Source organism: Sphaeramia orbicularis, chromosome 13 (genome assembly GCF_902148855.1).
Source record: "Sphaeramia orbicularis chromosome 13, fSphaOr1.1, whole genome shotgun sequence".
In the NCBI taxonomy this organism is placed as follows: domain Eukaryota; kingdom Metazoa; phylum Chordata; class Actinopteri; order Kurtiformes; family Apogonidae; genus Sphaeramia; species Sphaeramia orbicularis.
In genome coordinates this window covers 31,560,287-31,585,352 of record NC_043969.1, presented here as the reverse complement: position 1 = coordinate 31,585,352, position 25,066 = coordinate 31,560,287, and the positions used below count along the sequence as shown (strand labels likewise).

At 38.1% G+C, this 25,066-nt stretch overlaps 1 protein-coding gene across 2 annotated transcripts in view; it reads left to right on the top strand.

The window, feature by feature from the left end:
• Positions 1-1,843: 1,843 nt before the first annotated feature.
• lrfn1 (leucine rich repeat and fibronectin type III domain containing 1) overlaps positions 1,844-25,066 on the top strand; it is a 136,561-nt gene continuing 113,338 nt past the window's right edge. For both annotated transcript variants that reach the window (XM_030152905.1, XM_030152904.1), the window contains exon 1: positions 1,844-2,990. The gene's annotated coding sequence lies outside the window, so the exon portion shown is untranslated. The remainder of the gene's footprint in view (positions 2,991-25,066) is intronic.

The window sequence follows — 25,066 nt, the reverse complement described above, 5'->3', positions numbered from 1 at the left end:
GTGGGCGAGAGGGTGGGTAATTTACCAATGCTCTAATGTTAGTATTTGATGTGTGATGACACGATATGTTTGGAAAAAAGAAATAAAAAATGCAAGTCATGAAAAAAACAACAAAAAAACAGAAAACTTAAGAAAAAGTGACTTTCAGTAAAATCTATCATTAAGTGAACATAAACCAAGTGTCTCCATCCACTGTCATTTATCCAACTCCATGAAAATGACATTGTTTCCACGTTCACTACGGAGTCTCAAATGGGTCATATCTCAATCAATCAACCAACCAATCAATCAATCAATTACAAAATTATTACAAACAGTTAAAATCGACAATTCATTTATAAGATACATTTTGTAACAGGACACTCCAGAAGAGTCCTCAGTTTATAAATGGGGGCCCTTAAACATGTGATAAGAGACACAGTCATAATCTTTAATAAATTAAGATATTCAAAATAACTACAAACATTTTGAAATATTTGAATCATCTAAAGATGATTCATTTCATTTCCTTTTCCTGATGACCATGAAAAGATGACAAACTGCACTTTACACCAAATATATACATGTATTGATGGGATTATAGGATCAACAGATATTAAACACTCTAGCTCAGTGGATGCTTTTGGTTGCTGGTGGATGTTTGGGTCTTTATGGGTTAAGCTGCTTTTTATTTCTCATTCTAAAAGTCTTGCTCTCAGCCCCCAAGATGCTATATTTTCAGCGAATCCTAAATTTCCTGATATTCTTAAAGCAGTCATAATTCACTGCAGCTAATTAATTCAGCTCAGAGCTGACACACTCCATATAAATCATCTCTACTTTAAAGGTGAATCCATACTTTCCTCCCCTGACTTTGCAATAATTCTCCAGTTTCAGAACTCCACCAGTACATAAACAAGTCTGTGGCCTATATGTGATTTTCTTCGAGCTAAATCGTTGGGATTTGAGTGGATTTGTCTTCTAACTGTATCTCTTGTGTCTTTGCATGTCCTGCTTCCTGTATATGAGCCCACAATGTACTTTAGGATGAATACACAGAAAAAAACAATAACATGTTATCCTCTTTTTCCAGACATATTGCGAATGTGCACATTGTGATGATGAAAGGTGGTGTCTGTGGCTTTCTTCTGCAACTGTGAGAGGATTACCCATCATTTTTTGTTTTTTTTTTTCATCTGGTGGGTGGGTATTTGTGTTTATTTTCTTATATTCTGAATATCACATTTCCATTGATCTGGGCCAACAGGAGTGTTTATCCCAAAGCAAAGCAAAACAAAGAATGAGGCGTGTCTAAGACATGTGGGTGGTCAAGTTATTTGTGTTTATTATGATGATGAGCATTCAGGATTGAATAGTGGGGAAAAAAAAAAATCATTACAAGCTGAACAGAGGCAGTAAACTAGTGTTTGCCTATAGGGGTTGAATGGATTTTTTAAGTGCAGCAATGACCCATCAGCCTTCATCCATCCCCTCCTCCTCCTCCTCCTCCTCCTCCTCCTCCTCCCCCCTCCTTACTTCCTCCCCTCCTCACGTTTGCAGTATCTTGTTGTGCTGGACCATGAGCTACCAGCCCATCCCGGAGTATCACAAACACCTCACAGCGCCTCCTCATCACATGTAAAAAAAAAAAAAAAAAAAAAAAAAAAGAAATACCCAAGATTTTCTTCTCATCCTCATCAGAATAAAAACACACTCTCTTGCGCATATATGGGCTATATAAACACACACTCACACATCTTAAATGCAGCTCAAATGACATCACGTTGCTGCAGTGCTGCACTGTCCATGAAAGGTGTCAGTCGTTTTCCTCTGATACCAAGAATTTGTCCAGTGGCCACTTGGCTTTGCTCTGCTCCAGACATCATGGCGTGACAACATGTATTCATTTCTATCTCGGGCTCTTATTACGCAGGTGGACGCAAGCACGAGGAGCAGAGGCGCATTTTCTGAGGCTTCTGTTCTCTGGGACGCAGCATGATTTCCTGCCACATCCCATCCAAAGAAATCGACCGCATTGCTTTGTTGAAGAATCGGACAGACCAAGTCGTGTATGAAAACTAATTGCTCGCATGGGTACGCGTAGTATTACAGCAGGAGGAAAAAAAATAAAAAAAAGAAAAGCACGGCATCAGTGCATGGGTGGGATTCCTTCATTGCGCTTCAGACAGGGGAACTTATGACAACAATTTGCTCCTGTAATAGAAAACAAAATAAATGCCGGTAAAACAGGCGTGATAACTGTGCTGTAGTGATGTAAAAAAAAAAAAAAAAAAAAAAAACGGCGTTGACGGATAGTTTTTCGACCTTCGTGTTTTTTCCGCGGACTTGGATGAATTTGACGCCAGCCCTCAGCCGTCAGATGCGTTTTTAAGAGCGCAACCCATATCGTCTCATAGGGAACCCGGACTGCAGTTTTCCATCAAGACACCATCTGTACCACGATTGAGAACAAGGGGTTATTGGACTTATTGGAAATTAAATCTGCAGTGTTTGTGCGTTTCAAGAGCATTACGCGGGGGACTCGATACGACCACGTACTGACGCTTTAACCTCCTTTGAACGCAGCTCGGACGCAAAACCTCCGACTCTCCAGAGTGTGTGTGTTTTTTGGTTTGTTTGTTTTTTTTGTTTTTTGGTTTTTTTTGGAGGATTTTTTTTTTCCTATGGGCTTTACGTTTTCTGTCTTTGAGCCTCAATCTGGGATCGTTCTGGGATTTAAGGTGGGGTTTTTATCCCGATGCAGGTAACTGGAAGATAACCCCCAGTGTCTTGTTGATGACAGCAGATTGTCGCGCATCTCCGGCTGTTGGATTTTCCAGCACAGACCCGACGAGCCCCATCTGAAGGTTTTACGCGTGAATTTGGAATAAATGAACTCCGTTACCGTCTTAGATTCACTGTGAATTTACCCAAAGAGGCAAGTGAGGACAGCAGAAACCATGTTCAATAGGATCAACCCGTCGGCATCTGGTTTATTAGTCCCACTTTTGGTAAGTCACTTAGTACACTTGGAGAGGAATGGCCAATTGACTTTGACACCTCTGACACATGCGGAGGTAAATTGTCTCCTCTTTGCTGTTGTAGATGAGCTGAACAGGGTCCACATCAGATAAGTGCCGCATAGATTGTGTAAACTATTAAATGTACAATTATAGGCCCTATCTATCTATCTATCTATCTATCTATCTATCTATCTATCTATCTATCTATATTTTTTGTTGCATAATGTGCAGAATTTTGCACCAACTTAAATGCATCTATTCATAGCCTGTCTCCTAAAGGTGTCTTGTCTTGCACAGATGCTTTCAGGCTACTTGAGATCTCCCTTATGGAGTAAATCTCACGTGGTGGAGCAGTTATTGATACCATTAATGCTCTTAGGCCCAAAACGGCCTTCACATATCCACATGCTCAGGCTATTTTACTGTGCAGTGAAGATGCTTAAGCAGTGACACATGAGTTGAATGCCCAGAGACAGGAGTGCATGTGGAAATGGCCCGGGTGTGTCTGCACCAGCACGATGCATAGGCCAAGAGTTTTTCATAAATTACTGACAGCGTTGAAATGTTTCCTGCAGGTATGATTGCTAGTATAATACTGGGTAGGATTACTGTGGTGCCTGTGAGGTTGAACGGGAAGGGAAAACTTGTTCATGTTTACTTGAGTTGTAGATTTGCAGCTAGATCATGATTTTGTGGTGTTGTGGATCGTTGCCTCAGGAGGATGCTGTGTATGTGAGTAAGAGGACTACACCTCATCCAAGCAGGTTTAGAGATGATAAAGAGGCATGAAACACTGATGCAGCATGATAATGATCTCATGGGCGCCCTAAATGAATGCTGGCAATCACGTTTGCTGCTGAAATGTTTAGCCCCTGTCATCATTTTCTTGTTACTCAATAGCTGGCTTTCTTAGCCTCAAGTCAGCATTTGTAGGAAGTTTGTTACTGGTGCTGTTCTAATTTTGGCGTGCAAAGGCAGCGCAGGGCCGAAGAGGTCAGTGTCTGGTCGCTAGAAATATCCGTTCATCACCCAGAGGACATTGGAAACAACAGATGGGAAAAGCAGGAGTCCAAGACACCTGGATGGAGGGAGTGAGGTTGTAAATTTATTAGTTTGAGGTGGGGTTAGATGTCAATATGCTTACACTGAAGTCAAGTGAACATCCCTCATATAGCTGGGTTTTATCCTCATAATTCCTTCCAAGACATCCCTTGGGGAAGATGTAAGTGTTGGCCTGCTGGATTTCTACATCAGTGTGTGCAGTGAGTGTTACTGCAGCTTACAGCGCTATTGGAAAACACAGACTACCTTCTGCATTACTGTATACGCCCCTCCTTCAGCCTGAGTGAGCCATGGGACTGTACATAGTACTACTATACATTCTTAAATGGCAGTGGTGAGTAGACAGCTCTTCATGGCTGTGTGCTGAGATAAAGCAGTTAGAATAGCGCTGTGCAATTTGACCAAACCTCCATATCTTGATATAGGTGACTTCATAGCCAGATAATGACATATAGGCCCTGATGGTGAGTCAGCCTCAGTAATTGCCACCATCAACATCAAACCACCACTTGTTTCCAGTGAAAAAGCAGGTTTTTGTTTCCAACTTTAAGTTTCTCAAAGCAGGGGGCTATATGTGATTTGAAACTCTTTCTGATTTTTGATGAAGATATGAGTCATAACAAGATTAAGATTTGCCAAGAAGCAGAGTATTTCAGAAATCTAATGGCAGAACATTCAAAGGAATTAATAATAATTCCGAATTTTGACGATACAATTTGTGTGTAACACTATAATGTGCAAGTGGTTATATAAAACAAACCTGTGAAACATGGAAGTCAGCAGTGTTAACAAAATAAGGACAAAAGGAAAATATACATTGCAATATATAGGTGCTTCTGTGAAACTGGGGTCATTTTGGTACCTAGTACTTTGCCAGCTTTTTTAGACCCAATAATAAAAAAGAAATTTAGACATATTTCCCCCCAGGATGTACCTAATGAAGACCTCAGATAAATGCAAAAAAAAAAAAATACTCTTGTGCTGAGCCATCCCAAAATCAATGAATTTTCATCAAAATATTGGGGCTAAAAATAGGACCAAAATTAGGACAGAAAAAGCTACCTAGGTGTCAGTGCATTTGATCTGGAAAACATGGCTTGAAATGGTCTTATATACCACTATAAATAAAGACACTGCGTTAAATTTGAGGATCCTAGTGGTTTTTCTAATCCAGACATGTGGGTTTTTCGTGAATCTCAGTCTCATTCCAGGTTCTGTGTGTAACTCATCGTGTCCACTGGCATTACATGCGGAACCTGCCCATTTAAACACAAATAAATTGTGAGTGATTTTGCAACAGCGTTTTTTTTTTGTGAAACACTCTGCCTTGCATAATAAGTTCAATTCCCCAAATCTACCTGTGAGAGAATAAATAGATATTTGAAAAAATAGTAGCGCGTAATTTTCATGCCGTTTTTATCCTATTACATGCAGATTTTTGTATGATAATAATATAAAAATGTGTTTTATCTGAAAAATAGTTTCTCTTTTATCTCAGTAAATATTTATTTTTTAAAAATAGACCCAAAATGCTTCCAAACTTGCTTCATAACATTAATCTACATTTGGTTTGACTTTTTATCCCCTTTGTCCTGTTTTTAGGGACCAGTTTCATAGAAGCACCCATTTACTATTAACCTCCTGCAATGTACATGATTATGGTTTTACTTTCCAGCTCTATTGGTAATAGTAATTCAATAAATATTCACATAGAAAAGGCTGTTTGCAATGACATGTTAAACTGGACACTCAACAAATAAAAGGTACTTGTAGTATTTTTATTGTTAAAGTAATAGAGCATAGAATCAAATGATAGATGCTTTTCTGTCAACACATGATATATATTGCCATACAGTACAGACCTAAGTAAGAGGAAATTGAAAGGGGGTTGGGATTTGGTCTTGTTTATAGGCAGACAGCTGACCTTTACATCTAACAACAATAAATACACACTTTTATGGCAAAAATAAATACCAGCAGCACATTGAAATTATGTTAGGTTGGCATCATACAGCCTCAATGTAAATTACATGAAGAAGCCTAAAATAAAATCAGGTTAATTAAATTTCTTTGATGGAGGCTTGATATCTTTGAGATTTATTGGATTTGCAAGCTGAATTATCATTGAATGCAGCAGGGCTTTGTGCGTATTTATATCCTCCTATACTATACTGTATATTTGTGTTGCAGTAAATAGTGATGATCACATCTCTGACTTGCCAATGTGTTGCAGGATGTTACAGCAGAAGCTCAGAGCACTTGCTGTCATGTATTTGCCTAATGAAATCAGGCAGGATGGTCATTATCATTATCATGCATTATTGCCAACACTCCCATGTTTAGCAGCGTTAGTGCAGGCAGGAAATAACAACAGAACAAAATCATATCTCAGCAGGTAATGCACAAGAGGCGAGTGACAATGGCTTATGTGTGGAAGTGTCTTCTTTCTAGGTTGCTGTATACGGGCCGTGGGGTGAGATTAATGGGGTCTCTCTTGCTTGCCATTCTGTTGCATTGTGTTACAGCAGCTGCTCATAGTGCCAGTGTCATGTGTTACCATTATGAAATCAAGACTAGTAGAGGGTTATCAGCCACTGCAGGAATGAGAGAATAACACCAAGTACAAGCTATTGATCGGTGTTTGGGATAGAGACTTCACAGGAGAATTTATAAGCCTGTTTTAGTTCTTTGCTGCAGGAATATGAAAATGGTCATTTATAGTGAGTCATGTTCACAGTCTGACATTTGCAAATCGTACACATTTGCTCAAAACATTTCTCAACCGAGGCTTATGCTGTAAAAATGAGAGAAAGCACTGACTTTTTAGCATGTACATTTTTTTCCCCTTGCTGTGCTCTATACAAATGTGCACAGTATCACAGTACAATAAAATAACTTCAAAAACAGCATGCATGAGTGTGGAGGGAGAGTGTTCAGAGCTTTACAAAACTAATTTATTAGGAAATGAGAGGGGTTAGGGGTCCTGGTATGCAAATGAATTTAATGTTCAAAACTCACTGTGGTTTTGCATGATTTGCTTTTTCTTTTCTTTTTTTTGCATTCTTGCACAGTTTGGAAATAAACAAGGAAAGATCAAAGAATATTATGATCCAAACCATGACAGACTTAAAAGAAGTGACGGCATAGACTGGGAAACTCTACCTTCCTGGAAACAGTTGAATTTTGGACTTTGCATGGAGAAATGATCCGGGCAAGAGTAAAAGTAGAAAATAAGTGGCAATTAAATTGTTACTAGTGGACAGAATAAGATAGATGTTTCTCCCAAGGCAAAGTCAAGTTATTTAGTGCTTAAGATGCATGAGAAAGAGGTTGAAGAAATGGTATAATTACAAGTAGCCAAAAAGATCAAACGAATAGCCACCAAAACACTGCAGTAATTAAACTGGAGCTAGCCTTGATTTCTTTTAGGTCAGTGAGGAACACAGTGTCAGAGAGAAGTTCTTAACACTGGAGGAAACACTGCTAAATAAATTACAATCCCTCATGAAACACTTCTGTGCTATGAATTTTAACAGGCGCAAAAAGGTAAAGACATTGAAATATTACAGGGTGAAGATACTGCAGGGTTATTCAAGCAACAAACAATATTACTGATGACTTAGACAGGGGTTTGACCCGCACTGACCTGCTCAAGCTTTTCGATATTTGTCTTTGTTTTAGAGGAAGGGCACGTATAGTTCAAAGACATACACATCAGATGGATCAAAAACTTTGGAGGTGACCTTGTCTTTGTTTGCTTTCTCTTAGACTGGTGACCTGTCTACAGTATATGTTGTTTCTCACCCTTTATATGCTGAAATAAGCTGCTGTTCTCACGCAAGCATGAGCAGAACTGTTTCCAGTATGTCACTATGAATTAAAGTCAATCAAACCGCAGCGTAGACAGTTGTTTGCAAATGTTAGATCAATGTATTTATATAAAAAGTGAAAAATTGCTCAAGTGAAGTCAAGGCAGAGCTGCGGAAATATTATCAACAGACAAATGACTTTAGCATTCGGTCACGTTCCTGTATATCTTCAGCATTTGCATTCTGACTTAGTAACCTTTAGAAATAATGATTTCTGCATGGTTCCTTTTATCTTTGAGGCATTTAGTGCCTCACGTCTGAGCAGTACGTGTTAATAAGGAACACTGTCATTTATTGTCAGAGAGCATGTATGTGCGCCTGGAGCAAGCATGTTAACTGTGGCTAAATTGATGTTTGTTTTATTTCTGACAATTGGCTGATTAAAAAAGAAAAAGGATGCTAAGAGCAGTGGTGTTTAAAAAGTGACCTGTGTGGTGCTACATGAGTGTCACATGTAAAATGAAGCATAAGGGTGTGACCAGAATGTACAATGTGAGCTGCTGTGGGGAGCTGTCGATGGAAACAGTGGAGAGGCATTTTGATGAAGATGAGCTGTCTGACTCGGGCGTATGGACTCATGTGAAGATCTATAAGGAGAGCTAATTATTTCAGGAGTTGTGTGCAGTATGTGGTATGATAGTGAACGGTCCTACTGAGCCCGGTGGTGAGCAGCTATCATATTGCCATGTTGAACCTGTCTCGAATCGGCAGCATCATGACACAAATATTCAGCTGGGGGAAACATGTCACCTTCTGCAGCGCATATGGCATTTAAACTGCAGAGGAGCATCACATTTTATGCCCATGAAATATACTGTGCATGCTACCAGCCAGTTTCCCATTCTTTCTGTTGACTCTGATAAGAAAATTATTGGTGGCATTTGTCCCCCTCAAGAATCACTGTTGTGCATTCATCCTGCCACAGAGACAGGCTTTAACTGTTAGTCCTGACAGTGTGTGTCGGAGCCTTTATACGGCCATTTCAATAAAAGGGTGTGATCACAGAAACATGAAACAACAGCATGGGTGTAGTACAACAGCAAAACTTTCAGTGATGTCTTAAACTGCACCTTCCAGTCCTCTGCTGTTTATCTGAAGGTGACATTGATATAGATCATGCTTTCAGTTGCTGCATCTGGTCATATTGATCAATATCTTCTACCAGAACAGCATTTCCCTTTGGCTCTCTAGAGAAAGCCAATTAAGACAGCTACACTCCCTCATACGGAATTTGAAATGCACACAAACACTATCTTCCCCACAGTCCCATTAAATAATGCATAAGAACAATATTTTATTGTATAGCACTTGCAACCAGAGGCCTAACTAGTGTAGTTCTATTCAGGCTTTCTCTTCTGAATGTTTTCACATTGGTCCAAATAATATTGGGTTTAATGCACTATTCAGTCCCGACAGAGGCATTAAGAAAAAAGATAATGCCTCCATGAATTACTCCCACTAAATATTCCACTGTGAGGAGAGATGATTCTGTCCTTATGTATTGATTTGTTTATCGTGAAGTTGTTTGACATACTTTTCATCTGATTGCATTGGCCTCATTAGAGATGTCAAACTCTATACCTGTTAAAATTTGGAAGTCAGCAAAAGCATTGACTATTCTAGTGAAGTGAATGGTTAAGAGCCTCAACCTTGATTGATTTGATTGGATTTAGTGATTTATTCTAAGCATGCAATGAAATTTAACATATATGCTATCAAGCAAAACATGCATAATAATACAAATATCAACAATCATAACAATCTTTGACAGAAGAACTACAATAGTTCCATTTACATGCCTGAAAAGGGGTGGGAAGAAGCGCAATTTATTTAATCCCACCCCCTCTCCATAAAATATTATTAATAATATATATCTCCCTCTTCCTTTTACATTACTCTTTTATGTTTATATATCTATTCACATCCACACACTCATTCATTCATATACACATAGAGACGCACATACATATACCCACAACATGCAAGTACACATACACGCATACAAATACACACATAATCTTTTACCTATGCTTTTCATAGTTGTGCTGGTGAATAAATAAATAATAAATAACTCAAATAACTGTTGGGTTCAGTGTCTGGCACTAATAGAGTTACATGCATAATCTAGCACCCAACCACAAAACCAAAAAAGTCTGTGAATAATATCTTGTCACTGACCACATTTTTATCCAGATGTCTTTTATCCAGTTTTTCATGCATGTTTTTCACCACAGCAGTGTGAATTTTTACTCTGTGCCATTTGAAAGGCGACTTCTTTTATGCTTTTTTAACAAGTTGAGAATTAATCACAGGTAATTATTTGTTTCCTTCTGTCCTAATACTTTAATGGCTAATCACAGTGTGCAGTCCGGAGGATTCACAATCAACTTGATTTCCATGTAGTGTTTTGAGCTAACAAACAATAGCAAAAAAACTCGCCTTGATTAGATCTTTCCCCAGCCTTTATGTCTGTGAGGAGAATTTCATTGGTGTCTCACAGAGAAATGCTGCTGCAGTGATCCCAGTCTAACCAGGCTTGAAAAAAAAAAAACCCTGCACAGCCTGAAGAAGATGAAAAATATATTAGCTTGTAGAAACAGTGACGGCAAAGTATCCGTGCATTTGGCCTAAATCCATGAAAGTCATATTTCAGTGCATGTATTATTTGATATATATCTAATATACACACAGCAGTCACAAGCTGATTATTTATTGCCGTGAGCCTTTCGAAACAATAACCTAGCGGGTTCATCTTAAGGTATGCTGCGCTCTGTTTGTGTGAGGCTGGGGATTATTGCTGCTTAAATCTTACAGACCACTGAAACCTTTATGGCCCTGAAATACAGAGTACATACTCTCAGGGTAGATTTAAAGAAGAGATGAGAGCAATTTCTGCTAAATTATAGCACGTATAACTATTGATCAGTGTTTTTCGTAATAGATCCAGATTAATTTGATGCTGGATTATACACTTATATGTGTGTCTGAACCAAAAACATTTACATTTTTACAAGGTAAATTAAAGTTGCAAATAACCTACTTAGGCCCAATCCTTTATACAGTATGGTCCATTTATTTGGAAACATTTTTCTGTAGCTAAGCAGTATAACACATTGATCAGCACATTATTACACATACATGAGCAGAAGGATACTGGAGCAGGGTGGATTTCTTGCTGACACAGAGGTTGAACTGTGGCTCAGAAAATCCATCCCTCCAGTTCACATGTATCGGGTATTTCTATCCTTGTTCCCATGTTGTTTACTAAGGTTTGTCTATTAATTATACGGCTAGTTGCTGATGTACTGTGTCCAAAAGTAAGTTAATTTCAGTAATACTTCATTTTGGTGATATTTATGAGCTTGTTTCTTGGGATCGATTTCTGTATCTGTGGAATGTGGCCAGAGACTCCCATGTGTCCAGAGGCTGATTTGCTGTTTAGCAGGCCTTTATAAATCTTTCAGTGCATTATAATTTTCATGAGTTGTATACATTTAATGGGTTCCATGTAGAGTGTAGTATGGATTAGCATAGTATAATTTATGAGATATAGCTTCACCTTTTCTCAGGGTTAGTTACCACTGCATCCCTAACCCTCTATCGGTGTCAATGGTGTGTATTTCAATCATCCAACCTGAAGAAAACAAATTAGCAAAAAGTGACACAGAACCATCAGCTTGGCTAATTGGCTAATTTGCACATACAAAGCGTGCTTTATTCAGCAGCCTGGATATGTCAAGGAGAAAACTGACATTATAAAAAAAGAACCATAAGACTTCCAAGTTGCATTGGCAATCGACAAGGTGTGTTAATGTCTTCCACATTAAACTGTGCAGTTATTAACACAGTCATAATACTATTTTCAGGACACGGAAAGGTGACATTGTTACAAACAGGAGTTACAGTTAACGCCCCAAAAAACAAAAACTACCTGGCTGTTTGTCAAAACCCACAGGATGCTCCTGTTCTTTAGTGGGGCACTGACAAAAAACTGAAAAATTGTCTTTATTTCTTTTGGAACAAAGCCTTATGTGAAGTGGATCAAGTGCACACTATGCTATGAGTAGCTACTGCCAATACATAGTGCAGCCTCAGCCAAATATAACCTATGAGGCACTTTAACGGTTTTCTGTACCTTACCTTGTGCTTAACCTTGTAGAATGCCTACTTTCTATAAGAGTACAATCCAGTTAAAGTACTTTTTTTTTTTACCATTTAATGCAAAGAAATGTCCAAGCTGTCAATGGGAGCATTTTGTCCAGCTTTTTCTACGATACAGATGGTAACTTCTGTAGCAGTAAGTGTAGTGCGACTGCTTATTGTGTCGCACATAAATGGAAATCTGTAGAAGAGAATGAGTTGAGGCTTGTTAGTCCAGCTTCCCAGTTTACTCTCTGTACAGCACTTTGGGTCAGCTGAATGCAGCAGAGATCAGGTCACTGCCAAATGGTTTTAGCTGATCCATTGTGTTGCCTTAATTATGAATACTGAGCAGCACTAAGTCACTCTTGTCTGCCAAATGCTGTAAAAGCTAATGTAAGGTCTTCAGAATTTCTAAATGAAAGTAGTTTTTTTTCTCTAAACATGTGCAGGGACTTAACATTGCAAAGGTAGTAACGCCTGTAGAAATAAGAAAACTCTCACTGGGGTTCCGTTAAACCCACAACAACATCTTGGGAGTTAAAAAAAAAAAAAAGGATATTTTTTCCCCCCAAACTACCCAATGTCTCCAAGAGTGTGCTTATATAAGACAAATAACCCAAAGGAGGATCAGTTTAGCATGCCATGTTCATGATTTAATCTTTTGTGATGTGGGGAATCATCTGTAAGAGTCTGCATTGAGGGCAGGTGGGTGACTTTGACTTACATGAGATGTGAACTGGCAAAACAAAAAGCTATACCAAGTCAAACTTCACTGCTGAAAGAAAAACAACAGTGGCATAACAGTCTCAGCCCACAGCGCACCTGTCTGTCAAGATGCATTGAGACATACCAACGGAACTCCTGTCAGGGAAAAAACGGCAGCGAAGAAGGTCAGCTGTAGATCATGTGAAAGGCAATGATGCAGAGACATGAAATGATGTGAAGCTTTTATGGTTTGATACCAACATCAATACACTGTCCTATGTAGCCAACCACCAAACAAACCAGCGTCAGAAAGTGATAATGCCATTAAAGTGTGATTATGTTGCAACAGGCGATATCTGTGTGCTTCGGCCTTTTTGGAGCCATCCACGCATACGTTTATTGATGATGCTGTTTGACGGGTTTCAGCAGGATCAGTTCATTAGATCAGTCTGACAAACTACTTTCTCTATCGAGAGGCTTGATAAATGATAGCTGGATGTAGTCATTGTGGGCTGGGTGCCTATTGACTAAAAGGGCCTCATTTATGGCGGCAAAGATTAGTGATGTAGGACATTCATAAAGTGTGTCAGCCTCCTACTGGATGTTTGGACGGATGGATGGTTGAGGACGCCAGATGAACTGCAGCATGTATCATTTAGCATAGCAGAAGTGGAAAGTAAAGTGCATTTACTCATGTGTAAAAGTCTTTTTAATATTTTTGTGGGTAGAAGCCTTAGAAAGTGACATACTTATGCTGAGAGATGTAAGTATATTTTAAGTAGGACGACACAAAAATACAAAAATCCATCATTCATAAAGGTTCTCTTTTGTGTGGTATTTGTTTATATCTTCTTTAGTATGTACTCATTTAAGGATGTGAAAATTTATGCACTTACTAAAGAAAATCAAACAATAATTGCATATCCAATCCAATCCAACTTTATTTGTAAAGTACTTTAAAACAACCACAGTGGACCAAAGTGCTATATAGAAAAATAAATAAAAAATAAAATAACAGAAAAAAATACAAGAATAGATTAAAAGACATAGAACAACTGTAAAAAATAAAATAAAACAATAATAAATTTTAAAAAATAAAAAAATAAAAATATGATGATAGGCTAACTATTCTCAGTTAACTTTTACGTTGTTTTGCAAAGTGGTAAAGTACAGATGCATAGATATATCAAGCAAACTTTTTTTTTTTTTTTCAAATATCGGCCTTTTAAATTAACTTAATTTATTGTCAAATAAGATGTCATGTCATCAATAACATAGATAGAGGGTGCTGTTTATCACTTGTGTTATATTCTGTTAAATTGAATTTGTGCTTCTTTAAAGATGTGATGAAGGTTCCAAGCAACACATCAGTAGTTATTTCATGTTACAATCAGGATTTCTGTGTTTCCTTGATAAATATGATGGAAATAAATAACAATAAAAAAATTAACAGACAGAAAATAACATCATCAGTGGCATCAGCATTTACAGAAAAGCAAAATTTGGTGCATCCTCCACTCAAATAAACTAAAGTAAAGGCAGAAAAATGTTCATTGTGGTTTTTGGTGTTTACTTAAACCTGCTCTGCTTCATATTTGCTAATTTCCTTTGAGCATATTTTTATTTAAGGGGGTTAGAAGCAAACAAAACAAGAAAAATAACAGTTCCCCCCTGTTTTCATGTGGTTTTGGCCACTCATAGGCATTTTCAGAAAGGCAGGGGTGTTAAATATGTGATTGACAGCTGCAATTACCGATCCCTGTTCAGATCCGGTCAGACGTGATGGTACTGCTGTACTATGTGGGTTGACTTAGAAGCATAGAAAAATGAGTCCACTTGACCAGAGCGGTGTGAAGCAGATTCAGGTCATCGGTCTTTATATTTATTCTGTTGATTTGGACTGAATGGAGAGAGCTGCAGAAATAAGAACATCTGTATTTTGGCTCCTACAGCTTTAATCTGTAGATTCATTATATATTTTTTTTCTCAAAATCAGGAACATATTGGATGGACAAGAGAATATTCTTCAGGGAGAATCATGGACACAGTTAGTTAATAAATGATGCAATTTATCAAGTCAGCTCCTAAGCTCTAATTGAGTTTATTCCCGATTATGAAAAGGGAATGCATCCAAAATCTTACAGCACACAAAGTGCAGAGTGGGAACGCACTGCTTGTCGTTTCATTGACTGATCGAACTGCATAATTGTCTGTAGTGTTGAAAAAGAGCATAATTTGTCACCAGGCATGCCATAATAGACGTTAAGATCACAGATACCACAGTCATAGTGCTAGATTTATATTTATCTCATGAGTCAGTGTGACATTATTCATGTTCGTAAAATTAGTTAAGACAGAAACAAGGCTCCAGAAAGTGTCACTTTGGGGATTAAGAGAGCTGCCTCTCCAGATTTCATAGCTTTAGGAAAATCTTATTTGTACACAAATTTAGATAAAAGTGTTCAGAATGATACTGCAGAGATGATGTGACGTTAATTTGGGAGCATTTCGCTGTGAGTGTCTCTAATTATTAATCCTCCAAACCAGAAGCATCTCAGATTTGTCAGGATTTCCGTGCTTGAGCTGAGCAACAAGAAGGTAAGATTTGCATTCAGTAACACAATAAGTCATTATTGACTCAGCTTGTCCTCTGTCACCTAACATTTGCCAAATAAAACATGCGAAAGTGGCACAAATATATTGTATAATTGATGCATTTTGATAAGGCAAACAGTGAGAAGTTAAAACAATTGCCCTCTCCTCTTTTCTTGCACTTTGTTTGTTTTGTTTTGCTAGATGATTGGGTGCTGCTTTGTGAGTGCATGTCTCTGAGGAAATAAAGCTTCGGTTCAGGATGAAAAGGAGATAACGTCTGAGAAATCCTCTAACTGAAAGAGCGCATGGCATTAGCACAGTAATAGCAGATGGATACCCCTTTGATCCACGGTTGGGGAGGAGAAGTCAACTGAGTGACTGTGATAAGGCATTGAGCAGTTAAGCACTTCCATTGTATCTTGACTTAAGTGTATTTAGACTACACAGGCATTTTAATAACAATTACTTAAACCAAAGAGTGAAAGTGAATTACAATGCATGTACATTTCAGCGCAACTATCTTGACATTATGATAAAAATAACACGGATGTACATTTACTGTCATTAACTGCACCAGATAAACAACGGTGCATCTATAATTTAGCAAGTCTTACAGAGTATATGTTAGAGCCTGAAGGGCTAAATTAAATTATGAAAATTACAGAATTCCTCTTTCCAGCTACAAAAGTCTTTAAATTCAGACACGTCAGTAATTTTTAGATTAGACAGCTGAGCAAGCAAGGCACTTGGCAGCTGGCTGTCACTCGAGTAGCTTTGGGGAAGAGACTTCATCGTATTAGACAGTGAAATCCGTTGTGCATTTTACGGTCGACAGTGACGTCTCCTGTAATCATTACAACACATAGCTGCAAGAAAATTAAATTTTTAAATAATACGTTTAAAGAAATTATTGGGATTAACATGTGAATCTTAATGTTTGCCTACCAAAGCTTTGGGAAATGGAAAAAAACAAGAAATAGAAATAGAATTCACTTGGCTTACCGGGAAATTCCTCTTGTACTGATGTCAGATATTTCATAGTGCTGCGCTACTCTGCCATAAAGGAAAAAAAAATACAAATGCAGTTTTAATGAAAGCAGTTTGGGAATTATGTGAATGATGGAGGATTGTGTAGATTTTCCTTCCTGAGACTCTTTATCAGGTTCGGTCCTGTTGACAGTGGAATTAGTTTCCCTGCATTTCTGTGGTATTGTAGCTCAAAGTCTGTGATTCTCTTTCCTTTGTTGGCTTATTGATAAGACACATTGGTGTTATTTGCAGGCGTTGCTATGGTAGCAAACATCCCTCAACCCTGCTAGGAGTTTGCAGTGTCCTGGTGGCTCAGCTGGGTAAAGCGTGCAGCATGTAATCGCGATATCCTTTTTTTGAAGCCAGCGAGGGCACTTTGTTCATATCACTCCTTTCTCCTCACTCCGTGTTCTGACCATAATATGAACCTCTTATCAGACAAAATATGCAAGACGGGATGTGTGGAGTGAGATGCTCTGATTCACTGCTTCATTTTAAGCTTCAGCAGAAAAATCATGAGCATTTTTCTAAAATGAAGGTTATGGGAGCTGATTTTAAGTCATTTGGCTGCTTTTTGAAGCAAGTTATGATTTGGCAAGTAATGCAACTTTAAATCAGCTGTCTCTTTCAATTAAATACACAATAAAGAGACTTCAAGATATAAAGCAGCCCTTCACCAAAACAGATGCACCTCCGTGTATGACTTGAGGGGTTGTGTTTCTCTCAGCATGACTTTGGTCTAATCGGGTGTCTAACATATGGCTGATGAGCCTACAGCTCTATCATTTTGGGCCAAGCATACTTAATAGTCTCCAAATGATTTGGCTCCAAGGAAACTACATTTTGTGGGACAGAGACGGGCCTATGATCACATAGTTCACCCCATACAAATATATAAACAGACTTTGTAATACCCTCACCTTAGTTTGGGACCCTGGAAACACAGAACAGGCTGAAGTAAAATTAGAATCAGTGCTTCTCATTCAAATGTAATTACAAGAAAGTTAGAAAGTGGAAGCTGCTTTGACCTTGTAACATGGTTTTCAAGGCAATTATTGCCTGTTATTGTATTTGTAATTTAAAGGAGTGATATTTTGCTTTTTTTTTTAGATGGAATTATGCATTTTAAAACATTTCCCTGTGGTCTACTTAAACTGTAAATGCTATACTTGGGTCTGAATTCTTCATTAATTCAACTCCACAGGTCCATCTTCAACCCTATTTCTGGCCCTTTAAATGCAAATGAGCCACTTCAGGCCCCACCCCCTCCAGGTTGTTGACTGTGCTGTTGTGTCCCATTCAATCAACAACTGAACATTTTAGGTGATTGGCTCGAAGTTTGGACATATTTTCAGTATGGACTACAACCGCTGACAAACAATTATGGCGTACTCTGAGAAATGTTTGTCGGAAGTCTTGACCTTATATGTGCAAATGTTCTGATGTAACTAGTTATAGATGTAACAAATTAAGCAGGAATTAAAATTGGTTGTAGAAATCCACTCCATTTTTGCCAAAATGAATATAAACATAGCTTTGAAGCACCTGGAGGGTTCAAATTCAAACTTTTTGAAATATTAGGGTCCAAATACACAAATAAATGAACCAAAAACTAATAAAAGTGGGTTTAGCAAAATATGACCCCTTTAAATGCTATGAGTTGTATAATTTATTTGGATAACATTAACCCTTTCATGCATACTGGTCACTACAGTGGACAGTTATTCTCCAGCTGTTCTCTTGTATATTCATGGATTTTGTTCTTTTTTTTTTTGTTTGTTTGTTTTCCACACATATCTTTATTAAAGTTTTAAGACACTACATATCTTTTCTGACATGAATTGGTAACATTATGTAGATCTCTCCTGAGCATAAACCCCCAGAATCACAAGCCCTCCCCATAGTTTCACACAATTATCAGTAAATACATGTTTCTGTGCATCAAAAATTAAACATGTGGTGTCCAGCTGAGAGGACATTTTTGCAGCTTCATGAAAAATAGGTTCATAATTTTTTTTTTTTCATTGTTATTTTTTTTTATGTATTTTTGAATTTAAAAACATTTTTTTTTTTTTAATTTATTTATTTATTTTTTAAATTTATTTTTCAGAAGAAATTTTTCAGTTGCATTGTTTTTTTCATGCCTAAAGAGGAATAAAAACACTCAGGAAAAAATTTTGATGAAGGTTCTCATAATTTGTGCATGAAAGGGTTAAAGTTACTTTCTAGCTTTGAAGTCACATGTTTCCTACTGAATATGTAAATTATATTTTTCAATTATCGTAAATATATAATTTTTATGTAAAAAAAGCTAAATGTCTTTTCCCATATGAAACATGCACAGTTCTGATGTTAAAGCTAAAACAAACTGCATTGTCTCTCTTTTTTAAAGGTGCACATCAGCAGTGTATGATGCAAAACTTTCATAGTCGTGTTTGAGATTGTTTTTCACCTTGAGTCATACATCATTTAAGCCAGTTCATACATTATTACCTTCAGTCTGTTTCGAGAGCTGACAGCAAGTTTTTCATTTTCACAACAGCATTTCTAGCTTAGAGTTTATGAACTCTGTATTAATGTTGCTGGATCAGATTACTATAGAATCTTATATAGGCAATTATGTTTACTCAACGCTACAGTGATTCTCACAGGTGATCCAATTGTCTCACATAAATGAGTTTTTAGGTAATATGCTAACTACAATAACGTTATAAAGTTGTCAGAGTGGCAGTGATGAAGTGCCTAAGCAAACAATTTACATACATTTGAAAATCGATGTGGACGATGTTGGGAAGAAAAACATTAACCAGGATTAATAATGTAAATGTAATGAAGAATCTATGCTAATGGTATGCAATTAGAACGCCTCTGTTGTTTTGGGAACTTTGGGAACATGTAGATGCACAAGCATTTGGGCATTTGTGCGAAATATAAACCATTTGTTTTCCTAAGATATACATAGAAGAATGTAAATGAAAGCAATGGGCTTTGTTTCATCTGTTGGATTATTGCAGATGTACAGTTTTTAGACTCAACATTGGATAACTAATTTAATGTTAGTAGTCAGCAAATAGGGATTTAGTTTTAAAACTTCATAAACCCAATGTTTTTTTTCTCTAATCTCATGAGCAAATTGTTCTGATTTCTATTGACAATGCTGGAGAAAAACAGCATGAAAAGAGTCGATTTAGAAGTATCTAAATTAAAATGACAGAGGCATATGGGGTAGCGATATTAAGATGAATAACAATTAACTGTATGAGTCAGCTTTCAAATCTTTGGAGAAAAAAAAAAAGTTCGTCTTGAATTAGAAAACAGAAAAGAAATCAGAGCGAGGCCTGACTTAAAGTTTTAATTTAAAATATCATCATATCATAGCTGTTGTTTGATAAGCCGAGGCAAAGAATAATGGAAGACAAAGGTCTGAACTGAGACTGTAAAAAAAACAAAACAAAAAAACACAGTTCATTTTAAAGCTTGCTCAGTTTTTGCATTCCACAGTTTCCATATGTTACAGTTTAAAATGCATGATTTTGGGTACTTGTCCCTGGCTCTGTTCCCGCAGATGGAGGCTGTCCATGAATAATTAGCTCAGTTTGAGCTTACTCGTTAAGAAGCTTAGAAGTGCTATGAGCTAAAGTATAAGCCGGCTTAGTGAGGTAAGTCGTGTACACCAACTATTGACCACATGTTCTTGCGGTGCACAGAAATATTTTCAGCATCTTAAATAGGTAGTTTGCAGGAGCCTGATCACCTGACGGATTAAGGTGCTTTTTTAACCTGAAATCATAAAGACGCAAAGGTGGCTGTGAAAATGCCGTAACATGCGGGGAGCTGAGCTGTCACCCACTGCTACTGTAAAGATTCAATTTCCACATCCCGTGAATGCTTGAAATGATTACGGCGGGAGAAATAGTATGGATTGACGCTGAATAAACCTGCAGGTTACATCCACCAGCATCACTAAATGAAGTCTTTACAGCAGCGTTTGATCGTACTATTTATTAGAACGTGAGGCGTTAGTGACCTACCATGTCAGTCTGTCTGAGCTGTGACGCCGGTGACAGTGTAGGATAAGAAATGTATAATGGCCTTGTAGTCCCTGTAGCCTTTTAAAGACATCTAGATTTTCCAAGCCATTACCTTTGAGAGATGATGACCAGTAAAGAGCAAAATATCCTGTTTGAGCCAGTTCTTCACAGCAGCATCGACTCACACAGGAGGGGACCTTGTTTTTGTCAGTAAATCAGAATGGCCTGAGAGTCTTGTTGCTGTAGACCGAGGGAATCATTGGCAGGTCCCATTTTTCAGGTTTCTTTTGTCCTTTGCTCAGAAGACATCGTAGTGACTTCAAGGGTCTTCCAATAGATAGCCCCTGTCTATAAACCCCTTTGGGAATCATTTGCCACACTGTGAACTTTTTGGCGCGGTTGCTAAACTAATTAGACCACAACTACCTATTAAACAGGACAAGAATAGTAAACATTTCTATTTCCAGGAGGGAGAGAATTAAGACTTTAGCACCATTAGAGCAAATGGTGTGTATCACTACAGTGTACCGCATATAGCAACCAGTTAAGTGCCAATAAATGTACCCTTTGTAATTCAGCCAGTGATTTTTTTCATCCACCATTTCCCTTAGAGATCTTTTTTTTTTTTTTTTTTTAGAATAACAATAAAGCTCCATCTGTCCATCCATTTTGGAAGCAGTGCATACAGCTCAAAAAATACCCCTCTTAATGTCAGACTTGTGAGAGTTCTGGAAAAAATATGATAAGGCTGTTGTTCAATGCAAGAAATAAAAGCTCTGTGTCACCCTAAAGAAGACACCGTACTGCCCATATTCATTTAACATACCAAGTTTATTAAGCAGCAAACATTTTAATGAGCAGTTTGTCTTCATCAGTACAGAAACATGCGGGTTATAAGTGTGCTCTAGTGTCTTCTTTGGCCCAGATACAGTATCCTCCCTGCTAGATCTAAAAAAGTATTTCAATTTTGTTTAATTATGGATGTTAAATTTGTTTGCGTTTCGTCTCAACTTTGTTAAGCAATGAAAAAATGTCTGCTAGCGAATGACTACAGCTGGCTAATGTATTTGTTCTTCATGTGGTGCACATAATGTAGAATGTTTACATGTTTCACCATATTTCTGCAAGATTGGCGTCTCCCAGATCACACTCAGGCAAAAAATAAAATGTCATGCTTTTGGTGCTGAATCTCACTGTGGTGTAACGGCCAATGAAGATGTACTTAAAGGAGTGACGCAGATGTTACACAGATTGTCGGCGTGCTGCTTTCTGCTTGCATGTATCTAAATTTGGACGGCAGCCATGTAATATCAGTACAGAAACAAGCATCACACATAGGTTTAGAGAGAAATAGGGTGGGATTGAATTCCGCATCTTAGATATAATTTGACAGCTGTTTCATTCCACAAATTGTGTTATAATAGGATGACAATAACATTAGAAATCCTTTGTAGTGAGCTTTGACTCTCTAAAAATGTACTTGTGTTAATCCACTGTATTCCTCCTGAATATTTGCCAGGATAATACCCTCAACAATCAGGAGAATGTCAGTCATTAACAGGATATTTTTTCGCCCATAAACATATGGATGTCGCACATATTCTTAGCTTTGAAAGGAGGCTCAGAATAGCTTACTGCAGACAGTTGTGATACAGATGTGTCGCTGCAGGGCAGGCTCTGATACATGATCAGATTTCACTGATTTCCTGTATCCTGTTCCTGCACAACCACAAGAGAGGAAGAAGTAAATGTGGTGGCATAATTTAACTCTTGATTGTCTCAGTTAATTTAGAAACAGTAAATCTGAGATGAGGCAATGGAAAGAGGCAGATTTTGAAACCCGTTGTTGCACTTCGTTGGTCCACAGCTCGCCCCTGCTATTGGCATATAGTCACACTGTATCCATTATTAATCACATGGTTCTCAAGGACGACATCTGTGTGAATTAGTATTCAGAGAGCGCGAAGATCACTTACCAGCAGTGACTTCAAAATTAAGTATTAAAAAAACACAATTCTGGCCTCTGCTTCTGTATGCCACTGCCATATCTTTCTACTGCACTAAATGGCCGTGGGGATTTAGTTGGAAATTTCAGACTTTTCTGTGTTTACAGTGAAATTGTCTGTGCATGACAGATAAAGATACTGCTGTACCATTAACATTTTTACCTAGTCGTCTTATCTCATTTTCTGAATAGGTCTTTGCAAAAAAAAAAAAAAGAAGCCAAGAGCCACTGAATCCCTTGCAGATGTGTTTTAATCACAGCTGCACTAACAGAGCAGAACTCCTTATGAATTTAGTTTTATACTGTTTGCAACAAGATGACAAAGAGCAGTTAATTTAATGACTGCGGGAGTGTGTCAGATCTACATAAAGCTGAGAAACCGCAGGTGATAAAACAATCTTGTTTCAAAACCCTTTAGGTAGTCATTGTAGAGCTTTCAGCCACATCTCAGTTTCTTCATCAGCAGCCTGTTCATCTGGAGCTGTAGATGTTTAAATGTCATGAGTATTTTACTAAATTATTGTTATCAGGAGTATGAAAGCAAAATGAACGGAACACATTGAACTTCTGATCGTGCAGCCTAGAAATCACTTGCTACCTACGGTGTTATTGTCAATTAATAGTAAAAAAAAAAATTAAAGTTTTGTTTTCAGATTGTTTTTTAACCACCTACATTTCTAATGCTTAAAAGAAAAGTAGTTAATTTGATAATAATGAATTATTGTTGAATCAGTTCAAGTCTAAATGAAAGTCCAATTCCACAGTAAATTGAGCTACTGAAGCACATTTTCTGCTTTGTGTTCTGCACTAAATATTTCTGCTTGGTTGTGATCCACAATGAGATGGCAAAGTTTTTTTTGAATGCCTGTGATGTCTGTGGATTTCTGGATTAGCCAATATGAGAGGGTGTCTTTTCTTATTCTTCCATATCCATGAGAGAAAATGAAAAGCTTCCATCACAGTAAAAAAAAAAATCACTTTATAGGGGGCAAAGGTTCACAGATGAAGTCTCACTGAAAATCCCTTATCAAAAATACAGAAAACTATTACGGTAAGTTATTAAATTATCGTGTGGATGACTCAAGTCTGACTAAAGGTCTTCTTTCATGTAGTGCACCGTGGTTGAAAGGCAAGGCACTGTCTGTGCACACTTAGTGGCTGACATTCAGCTAATGAATCGTCATACTGTAATATATTCATCTCCCTGCTGTTTCTGAGAACAGGTTGGATTTGGCTACAGAGGGATTCATCTCTTTGCTGCCTTCTGCACACTTTTAGTATATCACTGGCTGAACAAAACAAGTGAGCAGAGAGTGGTCGGTCATGCAACTGCTCAGAGGCATCGGGTTTAGGACTGTGCCACTTTTCCATCAACGACAGCGTGACATGGCCGCCTCTCTGAGTGAAAACGAGGAGTCAATTGACCAGGAGGCAGAGAGGGATTTGGGGAGTTCAAGGAAGTGAAAGTAGTAATCTGAAGTTCCCCTCCAATGGAACTTCACCTTCCTCACAACCTATTGTGGCACTTAGAGGTAGCAGAGGAATTGCACAAGAACAACAGCTTCTAATGGTGTGAGCATCCTTTTCTCTGCCTGGAATTACTCTACTAAACCTTTACCGGGCCTGTTGAGAGTGCAAGGGCCCTCCAACAGTACTGTGACCTCTCACCCGTGAAAGCAGAGCTCTCAGCTGACTCCGGTGGTCTGAAGACATTTAGGACCGCACTGTGCCAAAGGGGACGGATCTCCTCTTTGGCATTCATGCTGGTTAAGAAAAGGAAAGGCATGAATATAGGAAATTACACATCATTAGTCTAAAGATAACATAATAAGCACAGCATGATAACTAGAGGAAACTACCATCTGTTACCAGAGGTGTGTGTGTTCTGTACCCCAAAGACTCATAAAGAAAAATGTGCTGTGCAAAGACAGAAATCCCCAATGCCAGCTCACATAGTCAACCACTGACTGAGAAGCCTTTGAACTTGAGATTCAGAATTGATTTTCTTTAAGTTGCTTTAATGGGTTGGGGCTGTCACCCTGTTACCACTGTTCCCCAGCAGCACCACCCCAATCCCTCTACGACTCCTTCCCAACATGCAGCCATTAAATTTGAATGTGAGATGGGCGTATTTCAATCCAGGAGGAATCTTCATGGTTTCCCTCTGTCACTCTGTTGTGACACATTTCTCCGTCTTTCTCCCTGGCGACGTTGGCTCATGTCCTTATTGTTTCTCACCTTCATCCGTCTAACCACAAACACAGTCAATACGTATGATGTGTCACCAACACCGGAGCGGGCACCCCACTGCTGCACTGATTTTGTAGATAGCGTGGTTTGCCACGCTGGCGACTCAATCCCTCGAGGCAGATAGTATTGTTAGTCCTCCAAGTGCAAGACATTTAACCTGGCCACTTAATCACCCATGATAATTGTATCTGCTGTGAGTCCATATGCTGTATATTCAGGGCCAACAGCTCTCATCGAAGCCAAATCATGTTCATTGTGTAACTGTAATTTGTCATTTTAGGCATTCTGGTGTTAGTAAGTTATGTAGTTTGGCTGAAGTAAAAATGAAAATCTGATATCCCCTAGTATATGTGGGTGCTTTTCTGAAACTGGTCC